This window comes from Thunnus albacares, chromosome 14 (assembly GCF_914725855.1).
Source record: "Thunnus albacares chromosome 14, fThuAlb1.1, whole genome shotgun sequence".
Taxonomy (NCBI): domain Eukaryota; kingdom Metazoa; phylum Chordata; class Actinopteri; order Scombriformes; family Scombridae; genus Thunnus; species Thunnus albacares.
This window is the reverse complement of record NC_058119.1, coordinates 12,198,610-12,214,454: the sequence shown is the minus strand read 5'-3', so window position 1 is coordinate 12,214,454 and position 15,845 is coordinate 12,198,610.

Sequence of the window (15,845 nt, the reverse complement as noted above, 5' to 3'; positions counted from 1 at the left end):
ATGAGGTTTGCTGGAATTAAAGATGTGTTGCGGGGGCTCCTCACCACAAGAAGTTAGCCTTTTCCAAGAAATGTCAGCATTCATTAAATGAGTTATGTGTTACTGTTAAAGTCGCCCTTCTAGGGCCTTTCTTTGGTACTGCAGGCAATAGGATACCATATAAGAGCAATGTCGTGAGTTTGAGTGCGGCTCCTGACATTTGTTGCATGACATCCCCCTACTCTTATTTATTGTGCACTGTTAAATCAAGCAGAGAGGCTATAAAAAATAATTTAAAAAAGCTTCCTTGCTAGATCAAACTAAAGACCAGATGTAATGAAGCTGGACTACATGCTTCTTTGACGTGTGGTAAAGCCGGCCAACTCAGCATCAAAACATCCGCTTTCATCTTGAAAATCTCTCTGCTGTCACCCTGTTAGGGACGTGGAGCAAATTTTTAATAGCCGAGGCTTGTTCCATTTATGTATTTATGTATTTATTTATTTATTTAGTGAAATGAAATATTTACTCTTATAAAAATCAGTGGTTGCAGCTGACATTTTTCAGTCAAGACGGAATCAGGTTGATGCAACGGGCCAAAGCCAACAGCTTTCAGCCAGAGAGAACTATACTTTTGGCTCAGCAACACAGGGGTGATTTGGATGAGCATGCTGTATGAAGAATGCACAGAGGATTAAGTGAAATCACTGCATAAGTGTGATTTATTAGCCATTCTGCATCAACAGACTGTAACTGGCTTTCACTCCTCCCGAAACAAATTAACACTCATTCAAACCCTTTGCATAGCTCTTGAAAATAATAGGTCAATTGGTGGAGGTTTATCAGCCGTCACTAAATGGGTTTGGGTCTCACTGTGAGGAAGCTTATGTGCATATTCCTCATAATGCAGTCAATTTATTTATTATAGTATAATGTGTGGTTTAAAAACAGATGTGTGGCTCAGTAACAGATATGCAGGTAATAGTAAAAACGGATTTGAAAGTATGAGGAAAAGAGTTTAGTCACATACATGGTGCAAAGTATTTGTGCAGACATCACAGTCAGCTGCATTAGTTGGTATTCTGATTGGAAAACTGTGACTAACTACATTTATGCAGATGGCCTAAATAAATCAGGAAGAACCCAAAAATGGAAAAAGCTGTGTTCATTCAGGTTTTGTGCAAGCTTTGGTAAATAAGGCACAGAATCTGATTAAGTAATTTTTGATGATTATGTGTTGGAATGTCATGAAAGGAGATGATGTGCTCAGATTTTCTGAATGCAGGCTGTTGGACATATAGGAAAAAAGTACAAACCAGAAAAAATGACAACATAGCCTGGGGCCTAAACTTTATTTGACACAGTGTATATGTGCAGTAAGCCAGTAATGAGATCCTGATGTATGCAGTGTCTGTTTGTCCTGCATGTGACTGGACTCTGCAGCCTCGTCCATTAGACAAAGTAAGGGTGGGCCCCACTGACACATCCGACTGTCAGTGAAACACTGGGAGGTTTTTCTGGAGACACATACTGCGCTGCTCTCTGGGGTCCATGCATGAGGCCTGACTCAGGTGCCAAAAAGCACTGGCCTGAGTGAAGTTATTTGAAATAATGCCATCACAAAGATGAAGAAGATACTGCATGGTTATGCAATTGCATGTCCTCTTTTTCAACTTTTAGTCCTGCTTTCTTTGACAGATGTCAGAATTGGGATTTGATTGCTCAGGAATGAGAAAGGGATTCAACATGAGGTCACATGTGCACATGTGATGTTGGATGTTGGTCACAGCACATGTGTGAGAGCAGTTTGTGGCATCAGTGTAAGGTATCCAAATGGGAATAACATAATGTGTCTGCGATGGTAATCTAGTGTTCAGAATGTGATAGTGTAATTGCAGCAGTTCAGAGGGCAGTGCAAGAGCAGAAGAGGTTTCACCTGGTGAAAGTGATCAGCGCTGTGCGAATACACAATATTGTACAGAAAACATACACAAGCCAATCCAAACAGAATATTGTGTTGATAATACCTGAGGATATCTGGTTTTTAAATGTCTTAAGGGATGTGTCTGGATTTTCCAGTGTGGAAAGTCATCTTGGTCTGAGCTGGCTTGAACCACACTTAGTGGCAAGAGAGCTGTAAAGCATGCATTTTGTTGTCTTGCCATTTGAATATGTTTATATGTTATAAACATATAATGCATAATGGACCTTTGAAGATTTCTTCATTGTAGTTTTTGTCAAAATGACCAGTGGTGGAAAATAACTACATTTACTCACGTATTGTACAATTTTACTGTACATGTAGTTTACTTGAGTATTTGCTGGCATTTAATTTGCAGATTAATATTTAACTTACAACTTATTATATGATCGACTTATTATGATACATTTTTACAAATGAAACCACCCAACAGAATCTAAAATAGTTTACATTAGCAACAGCTTGACCAAATAAAATATTAAAATGTTGCTTACACATTAATAATAATACCTTAATATACAACCAAACAACACTGAAAGTGGTCATACTGCATAATTAGTACTTTTACTTAAAGAGAACATATAATCAACTCTGTAGTTCCCCTCAGCTCCACAGAGCGTTTCAGCATCTTTCAGCTCATTGTTTTGGTTTTTATGTAGCACAAGTTTATTTTATGTCAAAATGCAACTTTTTTGGAAAATACCTTCAAGATGCACCATCACGTTTTCAAGGGGTCCTTCAACACAAACAAAAAAAGCATGGAAATTAACAAGATAATTAAACAAATAAAATAAAAATAAATAATAATAATACTAAAGTTGATAATAAAATAAAAAATAAATCTTCCCACCTCCAACGATGATCTTGCTTCACTTTCCCAGTTTAAAACCATTAACATCTCAGCACTAGACAAAACAATTTCTCAAATGAAATCCTCTACCTGTGGTGTAGATGTTATCCCAACTAAGATTTTTAAAGAGATATTCCCCTCTGTTGGTCATTTTATTCTTTTAAATATTAACAGTTCTCTAACTTCTGGCAATTTTCCCATATGTTTTAAACATGTAATCATTCAACCATTACTGAAAAAGCCTGATTTGGATCCCCTATTAATAATTACAGACCAATTTCTAAATTATCATTTTTATCTAAGGTGCTTCCTCCTCTCAGCCAGATCATTCAGAACCATAGTATCTCCCACCACTGTCAAGCAGATGACACACAGTTATATGTCCCTTCTTCTTCTTCAAACCAACAATCCCAGCAGCCTTGATAAATCTGTTTGGCTGCCTCAGTGATGTTAAATGTTAGCTGTCCCAAAACTTTTTAAAAATCAGTGGTGATAAGTCTGAGGTCATAGTTGTAGGTCAAACAAATTCTACCAGCTTGCTTCACAGTAAGCTTGGTCCCTTGACCAAAAACATTAAGCAGTCTGCTATTTTTTATGCAGATCTCTGTTTTGAAGCTTAAGTGAAAAATGTTGTCCAATCCTTTTGTCCTTTTTTCAACTCAAATAATCTCAAAATTCAGATTGTTTCTGTCTCCTACTAATTCACATTAAGGTCATAAATGCATTTATTTTCTCTGACCTCAACTACTGCAATGCACTTTATGCCGGTATCAGTCAGAGATCCCTTCACCGACTCCAACTGGTACAGAATGCTACTGCCTGGATTTTAACTGGCACTAAGTGACATGAACATATCACTCGGATACTTGCCAACTTACACTGGCTGCTGGCTGGCTGTTACACTCCACATTGATTTTAAAATTCTACTTATCATTTTTAAAGCATTAAATGGCCTTGCTCCAAATTACATCAAGGACTTATTGACCCCCCTATGTGCCTGGGCGTTCACTTAGATCGGTGGATGGCACTCTGGTAGCTATTCCCAGGTCTCAGCCAGTGACCAAAGGTGACTGAGCCTTTATTGTTAGAGCATCCAAACTGTGGAACAGTCTGCCTATCAAGATCAGACAGGAAACATCTTTAGTGTCTTTTAAATCTCTTCTTAAAACGTTTTTTGATCGGTAAGCTTTTATGATTGTTTGTTGCTGTTTTATTATCCCAGTTCTGAAAGTTTATATTTTGTGTAACTTCATTTTATTTCCCTCAGTTTTATGATCTCTGTTTGCTTTTCTTTTGTTTTTAAGAAAAGTACTATATAAATAAAGTATATTATTATTATATTATTAAAATGAAATAAACAGCCAGATGAAATGAAATATGCCAACAGTACTGAGCCTATAAACTAAAATGGTAGAGGGGGAAAGAGAGGGAAAAGGAAAGAAAAAAACATTAAGACCTTTACTTTTTTGATCCAGTGCCACTGCTCTCATCACCATATCCAGATGCAGAAGGCAGCTGTTTGTGGTGAAAAAAGCTCTGATAAATTCATTGTACTTTACCTGCCCAGCACCAAACAGCAGACAGACAACGTTAGCAACTAGCTGGTGGACATAGTGGAGTATTTAGCAGCTAAAGAGCCAGATATTTCTCTGAGGAGTTGGTGGAGACCAAACAGAGAGAGCAAATATTGTACCTACATTCGACAGGTGGCCAGAAACATGACTCCAAATGAATAATGTTGTTACACATCAGCTGGATGTGTAATCAGGCAACTGTTTGTACTTTTACTTGCAAATGGCATTGCTGTAAGTAAAGGATCTTTTTACTTCCACAACTGGAAATGATGAATATTGAAAGATATATTTTTGTAGAGGGGAGATTATTATGGTTAGTAGATCAGTTTCCATTTTTAAATCACTGAAATAGGCTATAATATGAAATCCTGACATAATATAAGTATGTTTTGTTTAATTTTTTTATTGCCTGTATTGATTTATTATCAGGGACTGTGCACATTAAGCATAATTAGGATGTAAATGTGAAAGATGAAAAATCTTGCATATTAAATACAACTATGCGCAGCTACAGTTACATTCATTTATATCACAGATTACAAAAACAGTATAAAACAGAAAAACTCCAACACAGCAAAGTGAGAAAACCTCCATTAGAGTTTTTTTGTTTTTCGTTTTACTTTAGCCCTTCAGTTCCAAGTGATGATTAGTTTATGAAGTGAAGGTTAATCCAAAAATAAAAATTGAGTAACTTCCTTCTCACAAATATTAAAGTCTGCTGGACCACCAGACACAGTGAGTGAGCCTGTAGCTCTGTGTCAGCATTCTTACAAATAACTGGAGTTATCAGGGCTATTTTTACTGCTCCAACAAGCATAAAAAGGCCATCAAATCTTTTTTTCCAAGAGTATTCCAACTGCTCAGTAATGAAAGGATTGCCCAGACAAATTTTCATCACACACACACTCTGACATTGCTTTGTTTCAGACAATGCCAACACCAGCTGTGCTTCTGGACATGTGTGCAGCCAACAAACCTCTCACAGAAGTCGGAAGACTGTTAACATATAAAAAAACCTGACTTGACTTTACGACCAGCCAGCCTATCCAGCTATATCATTAGTTTTGGAGGCGGTGCAAGCTGGCACAGCGGTGAGTGCAGTCAAAGATTTCACCACATATTCTTTAAGATGAATTATTCACGTTGAAAGCTGCTACAATTTCTCATTTTCTCACTTTTGAGATAAGTCAGTTTCAATCAATCAACTTGTGGTAAACTGAAGTGTTGGCAGTGAAGTGAACAGTCAGTTGAGGACACATGGAAAATGTTAACACCACTTTAAGTGCTGTCTGTGTTCTTATCACTTAAAGGGTAAGTTGATTGAGTTTCAAGCAGATTTTGTGCATTTTCTTTGAGGAGCTTAAGAATAAAGTCAGTCAAAAAGAACTCCTGAGGGAGTACTTGCCTTGTCCTCTCCACCACACGTCTCTTGTCTTAAAGGAATTTAATCTTGTCTTGAAAACAAAAAGTTTTTCTTCAGAATAATATTATAAACATGTTGTATATACGGTAAAGTTAAGCTTTTTTCTTTCTGGTTTGTCTTTTCTTAACAGCCTACTCTAAAGACTGAGTTATTAGGTGAAGAGAATGATTAAAATGTGTTGGAAACATATTTTCATTTGCTTATCTTCAAGCATTATCGAAATAAACTACTTTGGCATGAAGTGTGGAAAACTCAGATTTTCCTGCGGTTGTGTAATGGGTAAATGGCAAAAAAAAAGGAGAGAGGAGAGAAAGTTTGATATCTTTAAATAGCTTGCCATGTGTATTTTCATGAGTGGATGTTCCATTACTGCAGAGCGCAACATGGCTGAAAAAGCCATCAGAGATGTAAAAGGATATGGTGTGATCACTTGTTTCCACTGGTGAAAGAGGGAGGGGAGCTTGTAGCATTGTAGTCCTGCTCATAAAGAGCAGGCGATGCACTGCCTTCATCTTCTATCACAATGCCTCTGCTGCTCTGACACTAACAGTAACACAACTCTCATTTTAGTTGTAGATTTCTAAACAAAACCATGAATATGCTTGAAGAAAGAAGGATAAATGATGACAATTTCAGCACTGCCCTATGTAGCTTTTATAAGTAGTATATAAATAATGAATTAATAGTTTATAACACACTATAATGTAATAGTAAGCAGACATTATTGTTATTAGCGTTATTAATGTATTTATTTATTTGTAATGTATGACTTCCCAATAAACAACATAATAAGTGGTATCTACAGCTTTTGCTGTTGCCAAAAGTAGTTTGCTATCTGGTCACACTTCTTAGCATTTGTAAAAAAGAAATATCAAATTAAATATCCTTTTTGGTGTGTGTGTATCCATATATGTTTTCTGAATCTCTTAAGACTAACCTTTTGTCTTGTCCAGTTTTTAAGTTTTTGTATAGTTTTATTAGTTTTCTGTATTACATATGTGCCATTGTGCTTATTATTGGATTTTTGTTTGTATATGTTCAAAAAAAGTTGTTTGATAACAATAGATGTATGAACAGATAACAAATAGTTGACAGTAAAACACAGTTTTAATAATATAAAATGAATATGAACTATGACGTATCTATGTATTATCTATGTATTAATAATATAATTTAATGTGGTAGAGAGAAGTTTTATTGTATTTTATTATAAATGCTATCTATTCATTTATTTACATATCTATTTACTTACACATCTTCACTCTGTGACAGCTGAGCAAGCTCCATGTTGGTTACTGAAGGCCATGAGATGTGGCTGAAAGGTCTGGAAGAAATCTAGTAAGTGGACCTTTTCTAAAATTGTTATTTCTGATGTCAAGAATGAATCTTCAAGCTCCTCACATCCTCATGAGCTTTGGGCACATTTCTAAAAGTATATCAAACCAGTCTGTGAGTGATTTGTATATGTTAATATGATTTATTACACAATGGAAGGACTGATTCATGTATGTAATCATTTATCATTAAATACATTTTCAGCTATGTTACACTCTGCTATTAAGTATTGATTAATTATTTATACACTTACAACTACATTATACTGTAGTTTTCTATAAACCATTTTAAGTGATTTTATACTGATTATCAATGCAAAATAACAGTAATGTCTAATTTATTTTTCTCAGTGCTTTTAGTTTACAGCTTAAGCAGCAAACAGGCACAGCCTTCAGCAACATGCAGATTTAACTTGACTGTTATTTCAGGTGCAGGTGGTGTGTAATGTGATGTCTGGACTGTGTAAAAGTGTTTATGTGTGCCAAAAGCTTTGACACTCCTCCACATGCCTCCTGTGGACAGCACACACTGCTGCGCCCATCACCGAGCATGGCACAGGTCTGCTTCCCAGCTGGAACTTATGAATCTGTCACATACATTTCAACTTTCATTCGGACGCAGTGTTTAGGTGCGCTGTACATTCAGGAAATTGTGTGATCTCTGTGTTTGCAGCATGCTGTTAATGTCAAATTATGTTTCATTTAAGAGTGGTTCAGTTTCATTTTGACCTTCATTTAACCTGAACAGTTGACTACAGCAGGTGGAGGCTGTGCGTTGCTCAAGGACACTTCAACGGCACAGTTTCAGACTGAGTCACTCCATCCAGATTACCTCAAATAACTGGGGATTTGAACCTCCTGTTATGTTGATGTGACTCCAGTATCACATTATTTAAGAATTTAATGGATGTTTGCATTGTTGGATAATACCATTAAGAACAAAATAATGGTGATTTAAGCAAAGGGAAACAAGGAGATACCTTGATTATGTGTCTGTTTTCCTGAAGATATGAAGGCTGCATTTGATCTGAGTTTATTTTAGTAAGTCAGATAAATCAGAAGTTACAGTGTCTGCAGCTATCTGCACTGCCTGGCTTTGTTTTGTGCAAGGTTACTGCCAGGCCAAGACTTCACAACCTGATTTAACAGGACCCAATGCATCTGTTCTCAGTTTCACACCAGTGCCATCAAGAGCTAAGTGGAAACAAGCCTCGCTCTGACACCCTGGGCTTTTTTGAGGATCATACATACTTTCGGTGAAAAAAAACAACAAAAAACTGCAGTTCCATTTGGTTGTCTTGAATATGTACAGTACATCCCTAAAGATGAGTGCCTTTTTCAGCCTGGATTTGAGCAAATGTCCAAACATATATGTTTGGACATATAATTTATATATAATTATATATAATTACTGCTGCTTGCTGGAAAAATGTCTTTCTTTTCCATCTCTTCTACTTGAAAATTCTCTCTACTTTCTCTAGCTTCTTGACCACTGTACCACTTTCTGATGTCAGTCATTTAAAGCATCTGAAGTGAAGCATCTCAAATCCATGAGTAATATCAAAGAGCTGGATTCATGCAGACAGCTTGGAGCCCGTGTGCTGCAGGACCTCAGCCTGCAGCCCAACACTTCTGGCAACTCTGTTTTCTGGGAGCAATGAGTGTGCGCCCCTGAGGTTGGCAGCGAGAAGGACCATGGATATTTTCCCAATGACTAGAGGAACTCATACCCTGAAATAAATGACTTACTTTATTTCAATTGACAGACCCACTTCTTTACTAGCACACTTGCCTTTGGCAGCCCCGCAGTCACTTTGTTCAGCAACAGCATAGGTTCACTCATTAAAGGAGCCGGTGGGAACACTAAAGCTGATTTCACTTGGATTCCGGGAAGAAAGGGAAAATGCATGTTTCCTGGGAGTCAACACTGCTCTTTGATCAAAAATATGTTCCTGTTGATGCACAGGAGAAGGAGGCGGGTTTTTAAGCATTGGTTGACGTTTGATTTTCAGATACTAAGGTACTATTTCAGAAATGTCATGTTTCTTTAATAGAGTTTTGTGCAGTATTTATTTATTTTAAAGGAATAGTTTGGGAAATAAGTGTAAGTATTTGCTTTTTTGCTGAGAGTTAGATAACAGAATCAACACCACTCTCATATCCCTGCTGTAAATATGAAGGTACAGCTTGCAGCTGGTTAGCTTAGCATAGCAAAAAGACTGGAAACAAGAGCTAGCCTGGTCAAGTTAGGCTCGCTATCTTGTTTAATCCATACAACAAACCAAGGCATAAAAAATGTCAAGTTGTGGTGTTTTACTGGTGGTTATGTGCTGGGATATATCTTGGCTGGGATTAGCTTTTTCTAAGCTAAGCTAACCAGCTGCTAGCTGTAGATTTGTATTTATCATACAAACATGACTATGGTATTGATTTTCCCATATATTTGTTGAAAAAAATCTTTAAAATCAATATTTTGATGAGGAAAATAAGGTGGATCAACCCACAAATATCTTTTAGAAAGAAGCTTTATACTGGAAACAGATGAAATCATGTCAGTCACTGGCAGATTCTTGTTCTAAGAAAAATACGATTTTTGGACAAGATGAAATGAACTTTTAGATGGATATTTTGGCTGCCTATCAGCAGCGACTACTTTTGTTGCTGAGCTCACGTATTCCCTGAACGCCATTAATTGGATTCAGACGTTTGTGTGCTGGTTTCTTAAAATAGGCCCTACCTCAGGTTCTGAGTCTGATCTTTCCCCCTTTCTCAGGGCTCCATTTCTGAAACTGTCCAACCTCCCCAGGTAGGCTACACCATGGCAGATGATATGAAAAATGGAAATGTGGGTAAGAGAGAGGAGGAAGTGGAGTTATAGAGTGGAGAAAGTCTGTTAGTGGAATATCATCTATAGCTGTAGTATCCCAGTGTTGGACAGGCTGGTATTTCACACCACTGTGACTGAAGTGGAGCATCACACTGAGAGCAGTTCTCGGTTTAAACTTGTGTTTGAATAAGAGGCTTCCCTTTCCACACTTAGTTTTCTGTGTGTTTCTCTGTGCTGTTAAAACTGACAATCTGGTGCCGAGCTCCACATCCAAACCTCCAAAATAAATAAATATTGACACCAAACTATCATGTGCTCATCCTTGGTGTCAGTCCAAACTGCTCACTTTGTCACTGTTTGTCTGAAAAACCACTGGTGAAAGTGAACTTCCCCTGATGTTCATTCAGTTAAGTGAAGCCAGTTTGCTTGAGGATATTCATGCTTTTAAAATGCTTGCTGGTTGCTAAATACTCGCCTCAGCAGAAAATTCTGGTTTACTGTGTCACACATTGACATCCTCTGGCAAAGCTGTATGAACCACCCTGGAACGTGCTCTGGGCTTGAAACCAGAAACTAGTGCCAGACCTATATAGCCAGTCTTTGGTGTGTGCCACGTGGACTATTCCAAGAGCCTCAACCCAGATATCTCTGCCATAAAGCTACTAGAGCAAGGTTTTGACTTCCCCATTTTCCCTAATAGCGCATTTTTTTCCTGGCTTCGCCATCGTTTACTTAGCCCCTTCATTACACGGTTTCTGCACTATGGGGCAGATGGTCGGGTGGAAAACCACAGACAACATCCTCCTGTATCAGGGCTTTTCATTGGAATATTTAAACAATGAGCAAATTCAGTTGTTCATTTGGTTTTACAGAACATTTGAAGAACTGGACATGTAGGCGTGGGAGGTTGACTTTTTTAAAGTAGAAAAGATGGAGGCTTTCTTCAGGACACTGCATATTGTCTCATCGATTCTAATGTCCATCCCAGACATTTGTCAGACAGAACTTGGTATGCTTAGTAAACCTTCGTAAACCAAAATTTCCTAACAAAGTATTAGTGCATCTGAAAAGAAATTGGGTGTGACATGAATAGTTAGATTAACATTTGTAAGTAATAGTTTACCACCATGTTTCAGCAGTCCTTTGAACAGAACTTACATTTATTATTTCTTTGCCCCTTTAATAAAATACAGTACATCTTATAATGAAGAAGTAAAATTACTTTAACTCATTGTGTGGTTGTACATGTATGTTTGCCTGACTGCATGATACATGCTAACAATAGTGCTACTACTATTGAACTTCCTTACCACAAGGTGAAGGTTTAGTTTAAATGAATGTCTTTGTCATGACAGCAAGGAACTGTCACTGAGTGCAGCAGAATTGCAAATGGAAATTATGGTAGAAAAATATTTTTTTTTGTGTCTGGCTTACTTGTAAATAGCCATTAATTTGATTTGTATTATAGTGAACTGAAAACTGTGAAACTTTTAGGTGAGGATGTATTGTGTGTAATCAAACATAAAGGATAATTCTGGTGATATTAAAAATTTTTTCTTATTGTCAACAAATCTCATGAAATTGACTGAAACAATAAATTAATCCTAAATCAGAATCCTAAGGTGATTTTCATGGATGTATCATAAGAGCTGGATACAGCGCTGTTGCATCCAATTTTTCCCAGTGGCCACTTGCGGTATTGCAGCAAAAAATCCCAAGGCAATTATGACTCTTTGTATTATGAATTTTTGAACCATGGAGGTTTTATGTTTGTAAAACTTTCCTTGAGCCAAGAAAAGCGATTTAAAAATCTGTGACATCACCACGATGTAAAGACTATGGGCCTAGTGGGAACTTGCAGGTGGGGCCAGCGGGAGAAACACTACTGTGCATATTCAGTGCACCGTATACCCCTGGAAGTAAACCTGGAAGCTAAAAACTTTTTTGGTGTATGCGCCAGGCGAGCGGTTCATATTGGACTGAATAGGCGCCATTTTCGGTCCAGAATCCAGCTCGTATAATACATCCATTGTGATTTTGGCTCATTAGGAAGAGGTGGGTTGGGTTGAGGCCGGTTGGGTTGATGGCTAGATGGTTAGTTGGCAAAAAGTTGCAAAAGCAGCAGGAGAGCACCATTTGAGATATTTTTACCGTCATGTTGAGACATTTTAACCTGACATTTTTACCGTCATGTCAGGCATTTTACTGCTGTTAAACCAGACATTTTAACTGTCACATCAGGACATTTTAACTGGACATTTTTACCGTCACATTGGGCATTTTACTGGTGTTAAACCGGACATTTTTACCTACAGATCAGGACATTTTTACCGCATTTTACTGATCATTTTAGCCCAAACCATGATCTTTCCCTAACCCTAACCAAGTGGTTTTTGTGCCTAAACCTAACCAACGGTGTTAGATGACACGCAAAAAGCTTAAAATACAGCTTTTCAATGTAAATGGTAAATGGACTGCATTTATATAGCACCTTTCTAGCCTTCCTGCCACTCAAAGTGCTTTACACTACATGCCACATTCACCCATTCACACACACATTCATACGCTGATGGCAGAGGCTGCCATGAAAGGTGCCAACGTGCTCATCAGGAGGAGTTTCTAATCATTCACACACCGATGGCACAGCCTCTGGGAGCAATTTGGGGTTAAGTATTTTGCCCAAGGACAATTTGACATGTGGACTGGAGGAGCCAGGGATCAAATTGCCAATCTTCTGATTAGTGGACAACCCGCTCAACCCACAAACTGTATAAAAATAATGGACATAGCCACCATGATGTCAGCCATTGGTTTATTGACTCCCATTTTGAAGCCTTGAGTTTGGCATTTTGATCATTGCCATCTTGGTTTTTTGGAGCCAGAAGTGATGAGAAGTGACCATATTTGGACAAGAGCATGGAGCTGGGGAGGAGCTCCCCAGGGTCCAATTACAGCACCTTACGCACCTCGGTGGTAGCAACTTATTAATCATAAGGTAGCCACGCCCTAAAGCACACCCTGCTTTATTGTCTATTTTACTCTAAATGGGGCCATGATTTGCAAAATGAACATCATGCTTTATTGAAGAAGAGTTGAAGCTAGTAATTGAGACCATAATTTGATGATAAAGCAGGGTATGCTTTATGGTGCGGGTACGTAGTGATTGACAAGTCGCTACCATAGCGACAATGTTGGTTAGGTAACGTAACCATGGCGTAACCCCAGATTCACACAGTATAGGCGTAGGCATAGCTTTCGCTTTTTCAGTGTGTTTTCAGTTCATAAAAGTTACTTGTAACACTAAAAAAGTCTTGTTCAGCATTTGGTTGTACTAAAATCCCCTCTGAGGAGTCAGATGTTTAGTTTTTAGGCTAAGTTCATTTGGTTTTAATGGTTTCAAGCCTGTTTTTCAGCAGCAAAAATTAGCATTAACAATAGCATTGTCATTAACCATACACTGTAAATGCACCATGCTAACCAACCTAGCAGTTAGCGTTAGGTTCAGCTCCACCCTCTCGTCCAAATATGGTCACTTCTCATCACTTCTGGCTCCAAAAATCCAAGATGGCGATGGTCAAAATACCAAACTTCAGGCTTCAAAACAGGAGTCCACAAACAATGGGTGATGTCACGGTGGCTATGTCTAATATTTTTTTTTACAGTCTATGGGTTCTACCTGATGAGCCACAGCCACATGTCATGAAATGTCCTTAAAAGTGGCGTGCTATTTACACACCATCCCATATCACGTTGGCAGATGTAAATAGTCCCCAACAAAACACAATTTACTCCTTTTTGAGTAATGTTTGCTAAAAATTACAATGCCCAGGTTTTTTGGGACATGTTGGAAAAAGTTTATTTTTTGATTTTTAAGGTTCATATTTTCAATAGAAATGAATGAGCTTGAGGCTGACAGCAACAGAGAGTCTAGGGAAGTCTGAGAGTATTGAGAGATGTGTCTTACACTTTATCAGTAATGTTAAAGACATGTTAGTTTAATGGTAATTATGATACCTGGTAATCCTCATGTATATAATCAACAAAATGGTGTACAAGTGATTTATTTATGAAACAGGACAATCTTACACTAATGTTTGTAGAAAATGTATATCTAACAACACAAGTATACAAAAACATTTACATTTTGTGCATTGCAAACTCTCAATGAAATAAACAAGCTGGAAACCAAACATGGAAGAACATGAATGCTATACAGACTAATGACAACAGAGTTGTAGGCTAACAACTCCTCGATCCACACTATACAGTCACACAACCACACTTTGTCTTCAAAGACCTTCATCTGGATTCCTTTTCAATCAACACCGTAAAGTTTCACAACATCCATAAGTGATACTCATGACTAACATATGAATGGAAAAAGTAATTTGTATTAAATATTTTCATTGTAGTCATTGCTAATGACGCCATCACACATAATGACTGAATGTTAAACCTCAGACTCTCAGCTGTTAATGTGATGTTACTTGGTACTTTCCACTGTGTAGCACACACACCTGAAGCTCCAGAAAAACCAGGGTTGTGATAGCAACAATATTAGATTTACTGGGAATTAAACACTTCAACTGCAACTTTGATTATTTCACTACCTTTTAAACTGATGTTGTTGTCACAATCAATTGTTTGTTCATAGACGTGTTACAGATACAAAGTGTTTCAATATCAAGTTAGAAAAGGGTGCTGGCTACATTGCCAGTAGCCCAATTGGCAGACGATTTTGGTAATTGATCATTTATAAGCTCCTATGGACATTAAGTATGAGCACTGAAAAATGTTCCATGTGTACCAAAGTGAAATATTACTTTGAGGACAATGAGGTCCTGTCTGGACAGCTAGGAAAATAAACACAGTGGCTTTTTTTAACATACACATACTACCAGAATGAACTCTCTGGCAGTTCCTATCACATACATAAGCACAGCATGTGTTTATGTATGTGAATATTTAAACCTGCAGTGCGGAACTTTTACACATAAATGAATGTCTGTTACATTCAAGCCCTTGCCAAACGAGTTCACACAATGCTGATTAAGCCTATCACGGCCAGATAAATCTCTCTGTATTTCAAAGTATACAGAGTTTTTAAATCTCATGTCAGGAGGGACATTCCCATACTGGCTGTTTGAATGTGTACCTGGATACTTCAGCTGGCTGAGCCGGCTGTCTTCTGGTTAGCTGTCTGCTAACTTGAATGGGGATAACTGATTGAATTGTGCAGCTCTTCTAGACTGTCCAAATGTTATTGGATCGAATGGATCAAATTCTGATAGTGAAACGAGTCAATTCACGGGGTTGTGTGGCGCTTGCGGTAATTTATCCATCATTTTACAGCTGCAACAGTAGCGACGGAGTAGGCTATGGTTGACAGTGTTTTTGTAATTACTCTCACTGCCAGAAGGGGGAAACAAAACTCCTGCACTAAAGCTTTAAAAGCAGCTGATGTTTATCCTTCCCAGAGCCTTGCACTACAGTTTATCTGAAAGAGGAGGTCAGATGACACTCATTTGGTAAACTAACAAGTAAGGGAAGTGCATGATAACACACAAAATCTTGCAATACTATAATGTGTTATCTTGACATTTGTGATATTCAATCATGCGTTTTGTCAGTGTAAACAAATAAATAATTATTTACAAACTCTAGCAAAAAATGCAAACAAACAACAAGCAGAGCATAAATAATTTACAAAAAGGAATTATAATACAGACTTAGTATAAACATCTTTGGCACTTACTAAAATGGCTTATTTAAATTGTTCATTCAATTTCTCCATAGAAAAACACATTCAGGATGAAAAGAATGAGGAGAAACAGTTATGGACTTGAGACAGCTAAATGATAATGTTTTTGGTTACAG